This window comes from Chiloscyllium punctatum, chromosome 13 (genome assembly GCF_047496795.1).
Source record: "Chiloscyllium punctatum isolate Juve2018m chromosome 13, sChiPun1.3, whole genome shotgun sequence".
Taxonomy (NCBI): Eukaryota; Metazoa; Chordata; class Chondrichthyes; order Orectolobiformes; family Hemiscylliidae; genus Chiloscyllium; species Chiloscyllium punctatum.
In genome coordinates, this window is record NC_092751.1 from 84,057,860 (window position 1) to 84,073,683 (window position 15,824).

The window sequence follows — 15,824 nt, forward strand, 5'->3', positions numbered from 1 at the left end:
AATCCCTCTACACCTCCATCCACCATGACCAGGGCCTCCAAGCCCTCCATTTCTTCCTCTCCTGACGTTCCCAACAGTACCCTTCTACTGAAACTCTCATTTGTTTGGCCAAACTGGTCCTTATCCTTAACAATTTCTCTTTCAAATCCTCTCACTTCCTCCAGAGGAAATGATTAGCCAGGGGCACCCATATGGGCCCCAGCTATGCCTGTCTCTTTGTTGGCTACGTAGAACAGTCCCGTAGTTACACCGGCACCACTCCCCACCTCTTCCTCCGCTACATTGATGACTGCATCAGCGCCACCTTGTGCTCCCGCGAGGAGGTTGAACAGTTCATTGACTTTACCAACATGTTCCACCCTGACCTTAAATTCACCTGGACCATCTCTGACACCTCCCTCCCCTTCCTGGACCTCTCCATCTCCACCAACGATGACCGACTCAACACCAACATTTTTTACAAACCCACCGACTCCCACAGCTACCTGGATTACACCTCTTCCCACCCTACCTCTTACAAAAATGTCATCCCGTATTCCCAATTCCTCTGCTTCCCAGGAGGACCAGTTCCACCACAGAACACACCAGATGGCCTCCTTCTTTAAAGACTGTAATTTCCCTTCCTATGTAGTTGAAGATGCCCTCCAATGCATCTCATCCACATCCCGCACCTCCGCCCTCGAACCCCACCCCTCCAACCGCAAGCAGGACAGAACCCGTCCAGTCCTCACCTTCCATCCCACCAATCTCCACATAAACCGCATCATCCGCCAACATTTCCACCACCTACAAACGGACCCCACCACCAGGGATATATTTCCCTCCCCATCCCATCCGCTTTCCGCAAAGACCACTCCCTCCCTGACTACCTGGTCAGGTCCACACCCCTTTACAACCCATCCTCCCGTCGTGGCACCTTCCCCTGCCACCGCAGGAATTGCAAAACCTGCGCCCACACCTCCCCCCTCACCTCCATCCAGGGCCCCTAAGGAACCTTCCACATCCATTAAAGTTTCACCTGCACATCTATCAATGTCATTTATTGTATCCATTGCTCCCGATGCGGTCTCCTCTACATTGAGAAGACTGGACACCTTCTCGCAGAGCGCTTCAGGGAACACCTCCGGGACACCCGCACCAATCAACCCCACCGCCCTGTGGCCCAACACTTCAACTCCCCCTCCCACTCTGCCGAGGCCATGCAGGTCCTGGGACTCCTTCACCACCACTCTCTCACTACCTGACACCTGGAGGAAGAACGCCTCATCTTTCCCTCGGAATACTTCAACCCCAGGGCATCGATGTGGACTTCACCAGATTCCTCATTTCCCCTCCTCCCGCCTTATCCCAGTTCCAACCTTCCAGCTCAGCACCATCCTCATGACCAGTCCTACCTGTCCAGCTTCCTTCCCACCTATCCGCTCCACCTTCCTCTCCGACCTATCACCTTTACCCCTTCCTCTATCCATCTATTGCACTCCCAGCTACCTTCTCCCCAGCCCCACTTCCTCCCATATATTTCTCCACCCCTGAGGGTTCCTGCCTCATTCCTGATGAAGGGCTTTTGCCTGAAATGTCAATTTTCCTGCTCCTCGGATGCTGCCTGACCTGCTGTGCATTTCTAGCACCACTCTAATCTTGATTCTAATTTCCAGCATCTGCAGTACCCCTTTTTGGCTAGATTCACCAACCACTAATTCTTCCTGGGATAAGTCTAGGCTACTGATACCCTGTGGGGGAGTTTGCCCATCTAGTGTAGGCTACAGATAGCCTGTGGGGGAGAATGCCCACCGAGTCTAGGCCACCAATACCCTGTGGGGGAGAATGCCCACCTAGTTTAGGCTACTAGTACCACATAGTGAGGATGCCCTTTTAGTCTAGGCTACTGATACCATGTGGGGGTGGATGCCCATCTAGTCTAGGCTACCAATAACCTGTGTGGGAGGATGCCCACCTAGTTTAGGCTACCAGTACCACATAGTGAGGATGCCCTTCTAGCAGGTTTTTGATACCATGTGGGGGTGGATGCCCATCTAGTCTAGGCTACCAATACCCTGAGTGGGAGGATGCCCACACAAAGTTCTGAGTAGGAGATATCCTTTCTCTTCTTGAACAGTCAGTAAGGTTCTCCCATTATCACTTCCATTTAAGGAATGCAATTGTCTCCCTGTATGACATCAGGCTTAATATAAGAGTAAGTACACTTACCACTTCAGCTACTGCCCATTAACACTGAGAATGGCAACTCAAGAATCGGTTAGCATGCTCCAACAACACATGGGGAACTGCTCAGCTTCTCTGAGATACAGGCCCTACAGACACTGTGAAAGCTGCGCCATGGTCTTCCACTGAAGATCTCTAGTCACGTGAGCACCCTCAAGGACAGCAGGGAAAAGACCACTTTGCAAACAGGACGGGTATGGATGCAAGCAGCTGAAGACATCTTCAATAGGAAAATGGTCATTCAGGCCAGAGATCCTGCAACAGGATCGGGAACCTGGGCGGTGAAATGAAAGACCTTTCCAGTTCTGAGGAAGGGTCACTCGGATTTCTGCTGCCGGACCTGCTGAGCTTCTCCAACGATTTCTGATTTACAGCACCCACAGTTCTTTCTGTTTGTCTGATGAAAGGTGTCTCCTTTATATAGAATAGTGTCATTTTCCGAATATAAATTTCCCCACAGAGACAGAAAAACGTGGCTTATTTTTTAAAAATAAAATCAAGGTCATTGATCAAGGTTGTGAAACATTGACCTTATTCCAACATTACTCAGGAAGCAGCTGTAGACCCCAAATGGTGCATTAGTGGAATATTGTTTATATTGTGGTGGTTTATGGCAGCTGGGTCAACATTAAAGGCTTTTTAACATTGTTTTCAGCTCTGAAGCTTGTTTTCAATTCAGAGTAATCGAGGATTGGTTTACTTTGGAAACCCTAATGATTGAAAGTTTTCATGGCACTTTAGAGGAGACGTGATTGGGATCAGGAGCTAGCTTAGCATGTCTCTCGACAGGAATCAGAAATTGTTCAGGGAAAACACATTCTCCTCAATAGAAACGGTTTAGTTTATGCAGCTTCCAAACCAAGGTGAGCAATTTGCAGATTTTTAGAAGCTGAGAAAGTTTAAGCTGTCAGTCTTTTGACTGTCCATGTAAGATGACTCCATAGCTCATCGAATCATTGAGTCATATAGCATAGAAAGAGGCTCTTCAGCCCTCCATACTTATGCTGACCAATGAACACCAAACAATACTAGTCCCATTTACCTGTACTATGCCCTGGCATTTTAAGTGTTCACAGGAAAGAAATTGGAGAGAATCAATGAAATAGAAGTTAGAGATTTGATATAGAAGGATAATTCTCTGGATTCTGTAAATTGATGGCTTTGGGAAAAAAGTTGAAAGCATTATTTGGCTGTGTGATTTTGAAAAAGGGTTTTCTAATCTGTCTTTGTGGAGGAGACACTGAGCCATTTTTTAAAAAAATCTACTCTTGAAGGTTACCTCAGAGTACAACGGGACTTTGATCAGATGGGCCAAAGGGCCAAGAAGGTAAAGATGGAGTTAGTTTAGATCAAAGTGAGGTGCTGCATTTTGGAAAGGCAAATCAGAGTAAGACTGATACACTTAATGGTAAGGTCCAAGGGAGTATTGTTGAACAAAGAGACCTTGGAGTGCAGGTTCATAGCTCCTTGAAAGTGGAGTTGCAGGGAGATAGGATAGTGAAGAAGGTGTTTGGTACGGTTTACTTTGTTGGTCAGTGCATTGAGTATAGGAGTTGGGAGGTTGTGTTGCGGCTGTACAGAACATCAGTTAGGCCACTTTCGGAATATTGCATTCAATTCTGGTCTCCCTGCTATCGGGGGGATGTTGTGAAACTTGAATGGATTCAGAAAAGATTTTACAAAAATGTTGCCGGGGTTGGAGGGTTTGAGGTATAGGGAGAGGCTGTGTAGTCTGGGGCTGTTTTCCTGGAGTACTGGAGACTGAGGGGTGACCTAATAGAGATTTATAAAATCATGAGGGACATGGATAGGGTGAATAGCCAAGGTCTTTTCCCCAGGGTTGGAGAGCCCAAAACTAGATAGCATAGGTTTAAAGTGAGAGGGTAAATATTTAAAAGGAACGTAAGGGGCAACATTTTCACACAGTGGGTGGTGCGTATATGGAATGAGCTGCCAGAGGAAGTGGTGGAGGCTGGTACAATTACGACATTTAAAAGGCACCTGGATGGGTATATGAATGGGAAGGGTTTAGAGGGATATGGGCCAAACGGTGGCAAATGGAACTAATTTAATTTAGAATATCAGGTTGGCAGGGGTGAGTGGGACTGAAGGGTCTGTTTCTGTACTATACATCTCTATGACTCAGAGAGAGCTCTCATGTCTTGGAGGCTCTTGCCAACTCCACCTGCCTGGCACTTCAGTCACCTTCAGTAGTTCATTCAGTTCAACAGTCAACATTGTCTGAGAGGCAAGAACAGAAACCACAGCATGGCTCTCAGCTCCAGAAGCAGCAGCAAATGCACAGCCGACCTGTTCCCCAAGTCACACCTCAAGACAAATCTTGACTGCACCCATCAACTCAGTGAAAGATGCTCTTTGGTCAGCCTGAGATATGCTGGTCTTCCAGTGTAAAGGGTTGATCCTTGACCTGGTGTTGCAGACTGGCACATTCCGAGGTCCAGGACTCCGTGCTGAGGGACGCACTAAAGCATTGGGGCAGCTGCTGCCATGGCGCAGTGGGGAAAGACCACCGTTAAGGCCTTTTTGCCAAAGTATAATGAGGGTCTGTTCAGTTATCAGACCCTCCCAGGGCCTCAAATGTATAAGTAAGAAATGCCTTGGGTATTTTGCAACTGCAGAGAATGTCAAATCGCAATGTTTGTTTGTTATTCATGTGCAAAGACTGTACAAAACTGCTTCAGTAATTGTGCACGTACATAAAGGTTCTTTATGGATAAGGTATGTTTTTGCATTAAAAAAAACTCTTACATTGCAGAAATTGTAGAGGTCATTCATCCCATCAGCTTGACACCAGCTCTCCAATTATAACATAGAGCCACACAAGGAGTTCAGAGGTCAAGTGACCAAATGGTCAAAGAGGTAGGCTTTTCAGGAACATCTGAAAGGAGGGAAGAGAGAAGCAGAGAAGTTTAAAGAGAATTTCAGAACTGAGCATGTATCAGTGCAGTCAGCAATGGTGAAGTGACTATAATTAGAAATTCAGGATTCAGGGACTCATGAAAAGCAAGAGAGAGAGACAGAGTGCCCAGCTGAGATAACACTAGATTAGTTACTTTCTAGTTCTGTTCTTTATTACGTGCTTTTCTGGTGTTGATGTAAAAGTATTCCCGACTGAAACACAACACACATTTATCCTGCCAGCCATATTCATAGAATCCCTACAGTGTGGAAACAAGCCCTTGTGGCCCAACAAGTCCATACTAACCCTCCAAAGAGTAACCCACCCAGACCCATTTCCCCTACTGCTCTACATTTACCCCTGACTTATGCACCTACCTACAACATCCCTGAACACTATGGCCAATTTACCTAAACTTCACATCTTTGGACTGCAGGAAGAAACCGGAGCACCCAGAGGGGACCCATGCAGACACGGGGAGAATGTGTTACCTCCACACAAACAGTGACCCAAGGCTGGGATTGAACCTAGGTTCCCTGGCACTGTGAGGCAGAAGTGCTAACCACTGAGCCACTGTGCTGCAACATGGTGTCCTCGCTAAACAATTACTTTGACCACAGAGGGCTCCTGTTTGCTCATCTGTTTGTCAACAATTCTAGCTCTGTAACATCACCCAGTCCTGCCCCTGCCTCAGCTCGTCTACTGTTGAAACTCGAATCCAAGGCTTGATGTCTAGACTTGATTATTTTCAAACTAACTCTTGGCCGACCTCCACATTCTACTTTTGCAACGATACATTCACCCCAGAGCTCTGCCACCCCTATCCTAGCTAAGCCTGAGTCCTGTTCTCCCTGCACCTTATTCACCTGCCCTACCTCCTGGTTAGGTGAAAGTGAGGACTGCAGATGCCTGAGATCAGAGTCGAGAGAGTGGTGCTGGAAAAGCCCAGCAGGCCAGGTAGCACCCGAGGAGCAGGAAAATCGACGTTTCGGGCAAAAGGATTCCTGATGAAGGGCTTTTGCCCGAAACGTCGATTTTTCTGCTCCTCCGATGATCATTGAATCGTAGAGGCCTACTGCCCAGAGAAAGGCCCTTTGGCCCATCACGTCTCAAAACAACCATCTAACTATTGTAATCCCATTACCCAGCATAGCTTTGGATGTTTCCTTTTGTGGCAAAATTCAGAAGCTGGGGTCATGGTTTAAAAGTTAGGGGACAGGGATGAGGAAATATTGTGGAATTCCTTTCCTCAAAAGGTAGTGGATACAGAACCTTCAAATATTTTTAAGGCAGGGGTAGATTGATTTTTTGTTACCAAGGAGACAAAAGGTCATCAGGGAGATGCAGGAATGGAGAAACGAGGTTAAACTCAGATCAGACATGATTCTTGTGAACAGACAGTAGGTTCAAAGGGCTGAATGGCCTACATTTGTTATTTGCCTCTACGTTCAGATGGAGGAAGCCCTGACTTGTAGGAGGCATTTGTGGTGTTTCAGGAGTGGCAGGAAGTTATACGTACAATCCCTACAGTGTGGAAGCAGGCTATTCAGGCCTTCAAGGTGAAAGTGAGGACTGCAGATGCTGGAGATCAGAGCTGAAAATGTGTTGCTGGAAAAGCGCAGCAGGTCAGGCAGCATCCAAAGAGCAGGAGAATCGGCGTTTCGGGCATGAGCCCTTCTTCAGGAAGAAGGGCTCATACCCAAAACGTCGATTCTCCTGCGTCTCGGATGCTGCCTGACCTGCTGCGCTTTTCCAGCAACACATTTTCAGCCCTATTCAGCCCTTCAAGTCCACACTGACCCTCTGAAGAGCATCCCACCCAGACCAACCACCCCATCCCTGTAACCCTGCATTTCCCATGGCTAACCCACCTTGCCTGCACATCCCTGGGCACTATGGGCAATTTAGCATGGCCATTACACCGTAATCTACACATCTTTAGATTGTTGGAGGAAACCCAGGCAGACACAGGGAGAATGTGCAAAAACCCACACAGATAGACAATCACCTGAGGGTGGAATCAAACCCAGATCCCTGGCACTGTGAGGTAGCAGTGCTAACCACTGAGCCACTGTGCTGTCCAATAGGGCTGGAAATAGGGGCACAACAGTTACTCCTCCTACCACTGCAGCTTCACAGCCAAGGTATAAGAAGCAAATTGAACCTAACATTTCAGACCCGGGCAGACTGCACAGCTGAACCAGCAATCCGCTCAGAGCTGCTCAGCTGGTTGGCTCCGGATTACTGAAAGGTTTGGTGTAAGAAGAATCCTCATATCCACTCCAGACTTTTCCAAAACGTTCACCGTGAGTGAACCATCAGTCTTAAAAGCTCCATGAGGCCGAGCTATCAATAACCTCCATTCGAGGGAGCAAGGACCGAAGCACATGCAACATTCCTGGGCTTCCACTGAGGTTTTGATTCACTTCCTGGGGCTTAACTGTGAAACACAAACTGCTGGGGCACCAAACTGAAATAGTCAGGGGCCACAGGACAACTCAACTTGCACCTTTACCATCAACTTCAGTTGAAATTCAACATGTCTTTCAATATCTCCTGGATTCCACAAGAAACTCAATAGCATAAAGTGTTAAAAAGTAGGTAATTGGTTTGAACTGTTTACATTCCTGTAATCTCAACATATGGAAGTTCTTCCTGTGAAATTCATATCTGGCTTTTCAGTCATTAAATCGAGGGGGTGTGTTGTGGTAGAGCCAATCCTGTGCACGCCTTGGTATCCACACCTTACCTTCAAGGAACAGGACGTTTGCCAACTACTGGACATATCGCACAACCTCGCACCCGTGAGTTAATTTTACCCACACTCAGATCCAGCACAGGATTTGACCGAGCACAGCACACACAGTAGGGTCCTTATTCCTGACATGCATTGCAGTGTTATCATTAAGCACTCTAGAATCAAACAAATGAACACCAGCAATAAGAACAAACATTATAACGTTGCTACTTCTCTAATAACGTCCAACGTGTGTATTTGCCAACTGAGGGCCGTGTCCACATCCAGTGGGAATTAGATTGACGGGATTCAACTGGCACCCTGAGAGAAGGTAGAGGGAGGAAACTTTCTGTACATGGATCTGGGCTGGTTTTGCAACAAATGCTTCAGTGTCACTTGCTGTGGCTCAGTGGTCAGCACTTGATCCTCTTGATCCTTGATTGGCACCTTGATTTCGGTGCCAATCGCACTCCAAGGGCTGAGATTGACACCACTCAGCAGCAAGCAAAACCTGGGGTGGTACAGTGGCTAGCACTGCAGCCTCACAGCGCACAGGGATTCAGGTTAGATTCTAGCCTCAGGTGACTGTCTGTGTGGAGTTTACACATTCTCCCTGTGTAAACAAAAGATGTGCAGGTTAGGTGAGTTGGCCTTACTAAATTGCCTGTAGTGTTCAGGGACCTGTAGGTTGGGTTAGGAGTAAATGTAGAGCGATGGGTTCAGGGAGTGGGTTACTCTCTGGAGGGTCAGTGTGGACTTGTTGAGCTGAAGGGCCTGTTTCACACTGTTGGGAATATATGAACTCCATTACATTGGGGGTATGATGGCCAATTGGAATCTGCTCCGTGGGGCAGCTGGCCTGCAGCAGCTTGGAATACTGGGCAGGATGCCCAATGGAGCATGGGAAGGTGGGTAGGGCAGGGCAGAAGTGGAAGGCTGTGAGATCACACCCATTTGAAGGTGTCCCTGGTACAGGATTGTGGCAGCTACGTGAGAAGCCATCGTGTGGAGTGTGAAGACTGTTAAACCTAATGAAGAATTGCAGAAAGAAACTTGTCTTTAAATCCTTGCAGCCTCTTGTGCCTGTAGTGATTCATTCATGAAGGTGGGAGTGGGGGGGAGGATATTTACACACAGTTCAGCAGCAAGTACTGAGGAAAAGACTCACATTCAGCGCTGTAGTCCTCTGTCCATTTCCACAGGATGGGGATAGAGGGTTGGATCCACCAGTAGGTGAGGGTCCAGGCCCACAGTGTTCCTGTGCTTTATCGATGGCCCCCCTTAGAATCTTCCTCCAGGTCCTGTCTGATTGACAGGTGCCCCAAGACAACAAAAGGCTAGACCTGAAATGGCCTGGGCAGAGGTCACAGTAGAGGTCAGCGGCCATGAGGGGTTGGGTGGGGTGGGGAAGGGATGTGGAGGGTTGAGGAAAATCATCCAAAGAACCAGCTTTGAAGCTGGAAAAAGCTGAAGGACAAGTTCAGAGCTACTTGGGGGAGTTTAGTACCATTTCCAAGATGGACCTCAATGGAAGGCTATGAAGTGAATCAAATATGGCGTTGCCCATGAGTTACACAAGTCTAGAAGGTGGTCTGATGCCAATATATCAAGATGCCTGGCAGCAGGGGGTTTCTGAGTTGGGGAGAGAATAGAACCACAGCAGCAAAGGACATTGGTCAATTTTGAATAAATCTATTTGGAGCACGCATTGGGAGATCAGGTTGCAACACAGTATAAGCACTGCAATGTTCCTTTTCAAATGCAGAACACATGATGCCCAGGAAGGGGCCTGGGCTGGAGGTGGTCAACCTAACCTGACCACCCTCACTCCAATGGAGGGGGAAGTCTTGGAACTTGGAGTCAATCTGTGGAAGGAAGTGAGGACTGCAGATGCTGGAGATCAGAGCTGAAAATGTGTTGCTGGAAAAGCGCAGCAGGTCAGGCAGCATCCAAGAAACAGGAGAATCGACGTTTCGGGCATCTGCCCTTCTTCAGGAATCTAGGAAGAAGGGCTGATGCCCGATTTGTCGATTCTCCTGTTCCTTGGATACTGCCTGACCTGCTGCGCTTTTCTAGCAACACATTTTCAGCGTCAATCTCTGGAACCAAGCCATTGGTTGAGACAAGTTTTGAGGAAGGACATGGGTTGGTGAGATTCCGAGGACTGAAGGCTGGAGGGGGGGGGGGGTTAATTGTCTTGGAAGCTAGGGGGGTGCTGTCAGGAAGCAATGGGGTTTTGCAGTGGGGTATTGCAGATTCCAGAGAGGATGCTGTCTTTCATTGTCAGTTTCAACGTAACCATCTCCCGATGGAGCCAGAGTATCTTTTAGGGAACTGTGCCCCACTGAATCTATCTGATAAAGATGCCCCTCATTCTCCCTCATTTTATTTCCTTCACAGGACAAACCCAGGTGCGGTGTCCATCAGCCCTTAGGAAGACTCATTAACCTCTGAGGAGGAGGGTAGACCCTCAAAGGTTACAGCAAAGTGTCCTCATTCCCTCACTCAGCACCAGCGCAAATACACATGCCGCCCCATCCCCCACCCCCAGTGGGTATGTGCACATCCAAACGCTGGTGTGGCACTTCATAGCTGCAAGACATGCTAGACTGTTGTCTTCAGCCCCAGAAAATGTCCTCGAGATAGGGGTTCAAATCCCATGGTGGCAGCTGGTAAGATTTAAATTCAAATAAATCTAAAACCGAAAGTGAATCTCAGTAAGACCATGAAACTAATGTCGACTGATATACAAACCCAGCTTGATCACTAGGTAATCATCATGGAAGAATTCTGCCATGCTTCCCTGGTCTGTTTATATGGCACTCCAAAGCCAAAACAATATGGCTGACTCAAGTGTCCTCTGAAGGAAACTATTCACTTGTAAGGGATTCATGACAATCTTCTCGAGGGGATGGCCATTTCCAACAGGAGAGAATCTAACCATGGCATTGTCACCACTGACTCCTCCACATACAGCATCCTGGGAGTTACCATTGACCGGAAACTGAACTAGACTAGCTCTATAAATACTATGGCCACAACAGCAGGTCAGATGCTAGGCTGGGGCTACTTTCTCTGGAGCACCATAGGCTGAGAGGTGACCTTATAGAGATTTATAAAATCATGAGAGAAGGCAGAGCAAGTAACTGAGGTATCAGTGGGGGAGCACTTTGGGGCCAGTGACCATAATTCTATCAGTTTTAAAATAGTGATGAAAAAGAACACAATTTCCCACATGTTAAGCCATGTTGACTATCCCGAATCAGTCCTTGCCTTTCCAAATACATGTACATCCTGTCCCTCAGGATTCCCTCCAACAACTTGCCCATCACTGATATAAGGCTCACTGGTTTATAGTTCCCTGGCTTGTCCTTACCACCCTTCTGAAACAGTGGCACCACGTTAGCCAACCTCCAGTCTTCCGACAGCTCACCTGTGGCTATCAATAATACAAATATCTCAACTAATAACTCATTTCCATCTCCCAAAAGCCTTTCCATTATCTACAAGGCACAAATCAGAGGTGTGATGGAATATTCCTCACTTGTCTGGATGAGTGCAGTTCCAACAACACTCAAGAAGCCCAACACCATCCAGGACAAAGCAGTCCACTTGATTGGCACCACATCCACAAACATCCACTCCCTCCACCCCTAATGCTCAGTAGCAGCAGTGGGTACCATCTACATGGCGCACTGCACAAATTTACCAAGGGTCCTTCGACAGTATCTTCCAAACCCAGGACCTCTACCATCTGGAAGGACAGGGCAGCAGATGCATGGGAACACCATCAGAACCTACAAGTTCCCCTCCAAGCCATTCACATCCTAATTTGGAAATATATTGTCGCTCCTTCACTGTCACTGGGTCAAAATCCTTAAAGTCTCCCCCATGGCATTGGGGGTCAACCCACAGCAGGTAGACTGCAGTGGTTGAAGAAAGCAACTCACCATCACCTTCTCAAGGGGCAACTAGGGACGGGCAATAAATGCTGGGCCCAACCAGCGATACCCATATCCCATGAGTGAATGAAGAAATATTTGGTATTAGCACAAAATGCCAGCCTTACCATAAATGTCCATGTCCCATTAAGAAATAAAGAAGTCTTACGGGAATGTTAGAGGTAACATGGTGAGCCATAATCCAGTGATAAACTTCTGGGGTGATCTGACAAGGGGTAGATGTAAGGTGCACAGCGTGAGATGTGTGAAGTGTACTGAAGGGTTATGCACACTAGCCTGGACATTAGAGGGGTCAGAGATCACCATGATCATACACTCTTCAGAATATATGCTTTCATCTTGGGAGACTGGTTGGAGACCGGAACTTGGCAGCTCACCCAAGCATTCTGACCTGCATCCCTTCACCTTGTCTCTAATCTCCACTAAACCAAAACATTCAAACAGGCCAAGACAGGTTAAACGCAGGAAGGATGTTCCTGATGACTAGGGAGTCCAGAACCAGGGGTTACAGTCTCATGATACTGTCTAATGAGGCCGGCCATCTTGGACTGAGATGAAGAGAACTGTCTTCACCCAGAGGGTGGAAGGCCTGAGGCATTCTCTGCTCCAGAAAGGGGTTGGACTTCTCTCCCATCCTTCTGCCATTGGCACAAGGGACTTCAGGTGCCGTGGACCTGCCACGTCCATCCCAAGCCAAGGGGCATTAGGGTTCCCAGCTTGTTTCCAGCACATTGTCAGTGAGGGGGGATGTCATCGTGCTGAGGCACCTGTGAAAGAGAAGCAACTTAGACAGACCTGGATGACTTTTGTCTGTAATTTATGCATAAGGTTGAGTAATCAGAGTAAGCAATAGGTAGGCAATAGCTTAGTGTTAACCCAGAGACCCAGGTAATGTTCTGGAGACCTGGATTTAATTCCCACCACAGCAGATAGTGAAATTTGAATTCAATAAGAATCTGAAAATAAGAGTCTAATGATGACCACGCAACCATTGTCAATTGTTGGGGAAAAACCCCATCTGGTTCACTAATATCCTTCAGGGAAGGAAATCTGCCATCCTGATCCTGTCTGGCCTACATGTGACTCCAGACCCACAGCACTGTGTTTGACTCTTAACTGCCCTCTGGGCAAGTTAGAGATGGGCGATAAAGGCTGGTACAGCCAGTGATGTCCACATCAAATCAATGAATTTCAAAAAAAAAATATTTAACAATTTACATCCTGGGTGAAAACTCACACATTTTAGAGCTGGGTTATAAAATCACACAACACCAGGTTATAGTCCAACCCGCTTTCAGAGCGCTGCTCCTTTCGTCAGCTCCAACCTCAGCACCTCCTCATTTTAGAACTGGAACAAGTTGCATTTATAAAGCACTTGCCATGTGGCAAGATGTCTCAAGGGATTTAGATTAGATTAGATTACTTACAGTGTGGAAACAGGCCCTTCGGCCCAACAAGTCCACACCGACCCGCCGAAGCGCAACCCACCCATACCCCTACATTTACCCCTTACCTAACACTACAGGCAATTTAGCATGGCCAATTCACCTGACCTGCACATCTTTGGACTGTGGGAGGAAACCGGAGCACCCGGAGGAAACCCACGCAGACACGGGGAGAATGTGCAAACTCCACACAGTCAGTCACCTGAGTCGGGAATTGAACCCGGGTGCTGGTGCTGTGAGGCAGCAGCGCTAACCACTGTGCCACCTGTCGCCACAGGAGTGTCATCAAATTGACACCCAGCCACATAAGGAGTTATTCAGACAGGTGACCAAAAGCATGGTGACAGAGGTAGGTTCTAATGGGTGTCTCCATAGAAAAGAGGAGTGGAAAGGCAGCGAGACTTCAGGTGGGCACGGGGCAGATGGCTACATCTCCAGTGATGGAGAATCAGAATTCAGCTCTGCACAACAGGCAAGGTTCGAAGGGTTCAGAATTCTTCAAAGGTGACAGGACTGGGGGGGGGGGGGGGGTGAAGAGAGAGAATGAAGAGGGGAAAAACTATGGAGGGACTGGAAACCACATTTTCCCTTTGTCACGGACTGGGTTTCAGGCATTAGCTGTAACGGAGTCCAGTGCAGAGCTCAGGGACCAGTTGGTTCTGGTTCAGTGTTGACGCAGTATTGTGCTCAGCCAAGGTTGCGTTCAATGGCTGGAAGATGGGACGTCACTCTCATTTGGCCAGCTTTTAAATCAAACAGCTACAGCTGAGACAAATATTTTCAACAGGCACATCAACGTGCTCAGGTCAGATCAATGACCTGAAGGCAAGTAACACCTGGTCAGGCTGAATTCAACCAGCTGAAGAAAACAGCTGATCTGCGAATATCCTATAGCCATCAAACACTAAGGCCTGTTCTCTCTTTATCATGTACAGACCAAGTGAACAAGGTGGGCTACCCTGGCAACTTGAGACAGCACATTGTTGTGGTACTTCATAGCAGAGCTGCAGCCTCCTGGCTGATATCCCCCAGGCTCAGACTGGTGGCACGGTGGCTCAGTGGTTAGCACTGCTGCCTCACCTTGGTGAGATTCCAGCCTCAAGGGACTGTCTGGGTGGAGTTTGCATCTTCTCCCCATGTCAGCATGGGTTACCTCCCACAATCCAAAGATGTGCAGGTTAGGGTGGATTGCTCATAGTGTTCAGGGATGTGTAGGTTAGATGCATTAGTCAGGGGTAAATGTAGAGTAGGGGAATGGATCTGGGTGGGTTACTCTTCAGAGGGTCAGTGTAGACTTGTTGGGCCAAAGAGCCTTTTTCCACACTGCAGGGCTTCTATGAGACCAGTTCAGAACAGTGTAAATTCATCCTGAAACTGTCCTCCCTTTTCAGGTCTGCAGTGAGGGGGAGGGAATTGGACTGTGGTTCAGGTTAGGGTTAGGATTAGGGTCAGGGTTAGGGTTGCTGGAATCCGGGAAAGCAACTATACAAGCATATACTTTCTGAAAAGATTTATCGAGTCATTGATGCATACAGTCATACAGCATGGAAACAGACCTTTCAGTCCAACTCATCCATGCTGATGAACCAGACCAATTTGCCAGTATTTGGCCCACATCCCTCCAAACCCTTCCTATTCATAAACCCATCCAGATGCCTTTTAAATATTGTAATTGTACCAACCTCCACCACATCCTCTGGCAGCTCATTCCATTCATGCACCACCCTCTGCCTGAAATATTTACCCCTTAGGTCCCTTGTAAATCTTTCCACTCTAACCTTAAACCTCCAGTTTTAGCCTCCCTTATCCTGGAAAAAAAACCTTGGCTATTCACCTTATCTATGTTAAAAATCACACAACACCGGGTTATAGTCCAACAGGTTTATTTGGAAGCACTAGCTTTCGGAGCGCTGCTCCTTCATCAGGTGGTTGTGGAGGTTAAGATCATGCTCACAGAATTTATAGCCAAAGGAGTCTAGTGCCATGGAGATGTGATACAGTAAACAATCTTAGATTAAAACTTTCATCTTTTATAATGGGATATGACTTGTAGCAAATGGCCCAGCCTTCAGGACAACATCACAGTACAACCCTGCCACAGCAGCTGATGCAAGACATGCCAGAGTGTTGATACGGATGGCACCATTACACGTGGGGACACCACCCACCATGTATGCGGCAGGTACTCATGTGACTCGGCCAATGTTGTCTATCTCATACGCTGTGGGCAAGGATGCCCTGAGGCATGGGACATTGGCGAGACCGAGCAGAGGCTACAGCAACAGATGAACAGGCACCGCACAACAATCAACAGACAGGAGGGTTCCCTCCCAGTTGGAGAACACTTCAGCGGTCCAGGAAATTCGAACTTGGACCTTCGGGTGACCATCCTTCAAGGCAGACTTCGGGACAGGCAACAACGAAAAGTGGCCGAGCAGAGGCTGTTAGCCAAGTTCGGTATCCATGTGGATGGCCTCAACCAGGACCTTGGATTCATATCACACTACAGGTGACCCCACTGCATTAAACACACACAC

At 47.8% G+C, this 15,824-nt stretch overlaps 1 long non-coding RNA gene across 1 annotated transcript in view; it reads right to left on the minus strand.

Moving 5' to 3' along the window:
* Positions 1 to 4,941: 4,941 nt before the first annotated feature.
* The window catches only part of LOC140484577 (uncharacterized), a 55,870-nt gene continuing 44,987 nt past the window's right edge, over positions 4,942 to 15,824 (minus strand). The window contains exon 3 of the long non-coding RNA XR_011962294.1: positions 4,942 to 5,122. This is a non-coding gene — a long non-coding RNA (uncharacterized lncRNA). The remainder of the gene's footprint in view (positions 5,123 to 15,824) is intronic.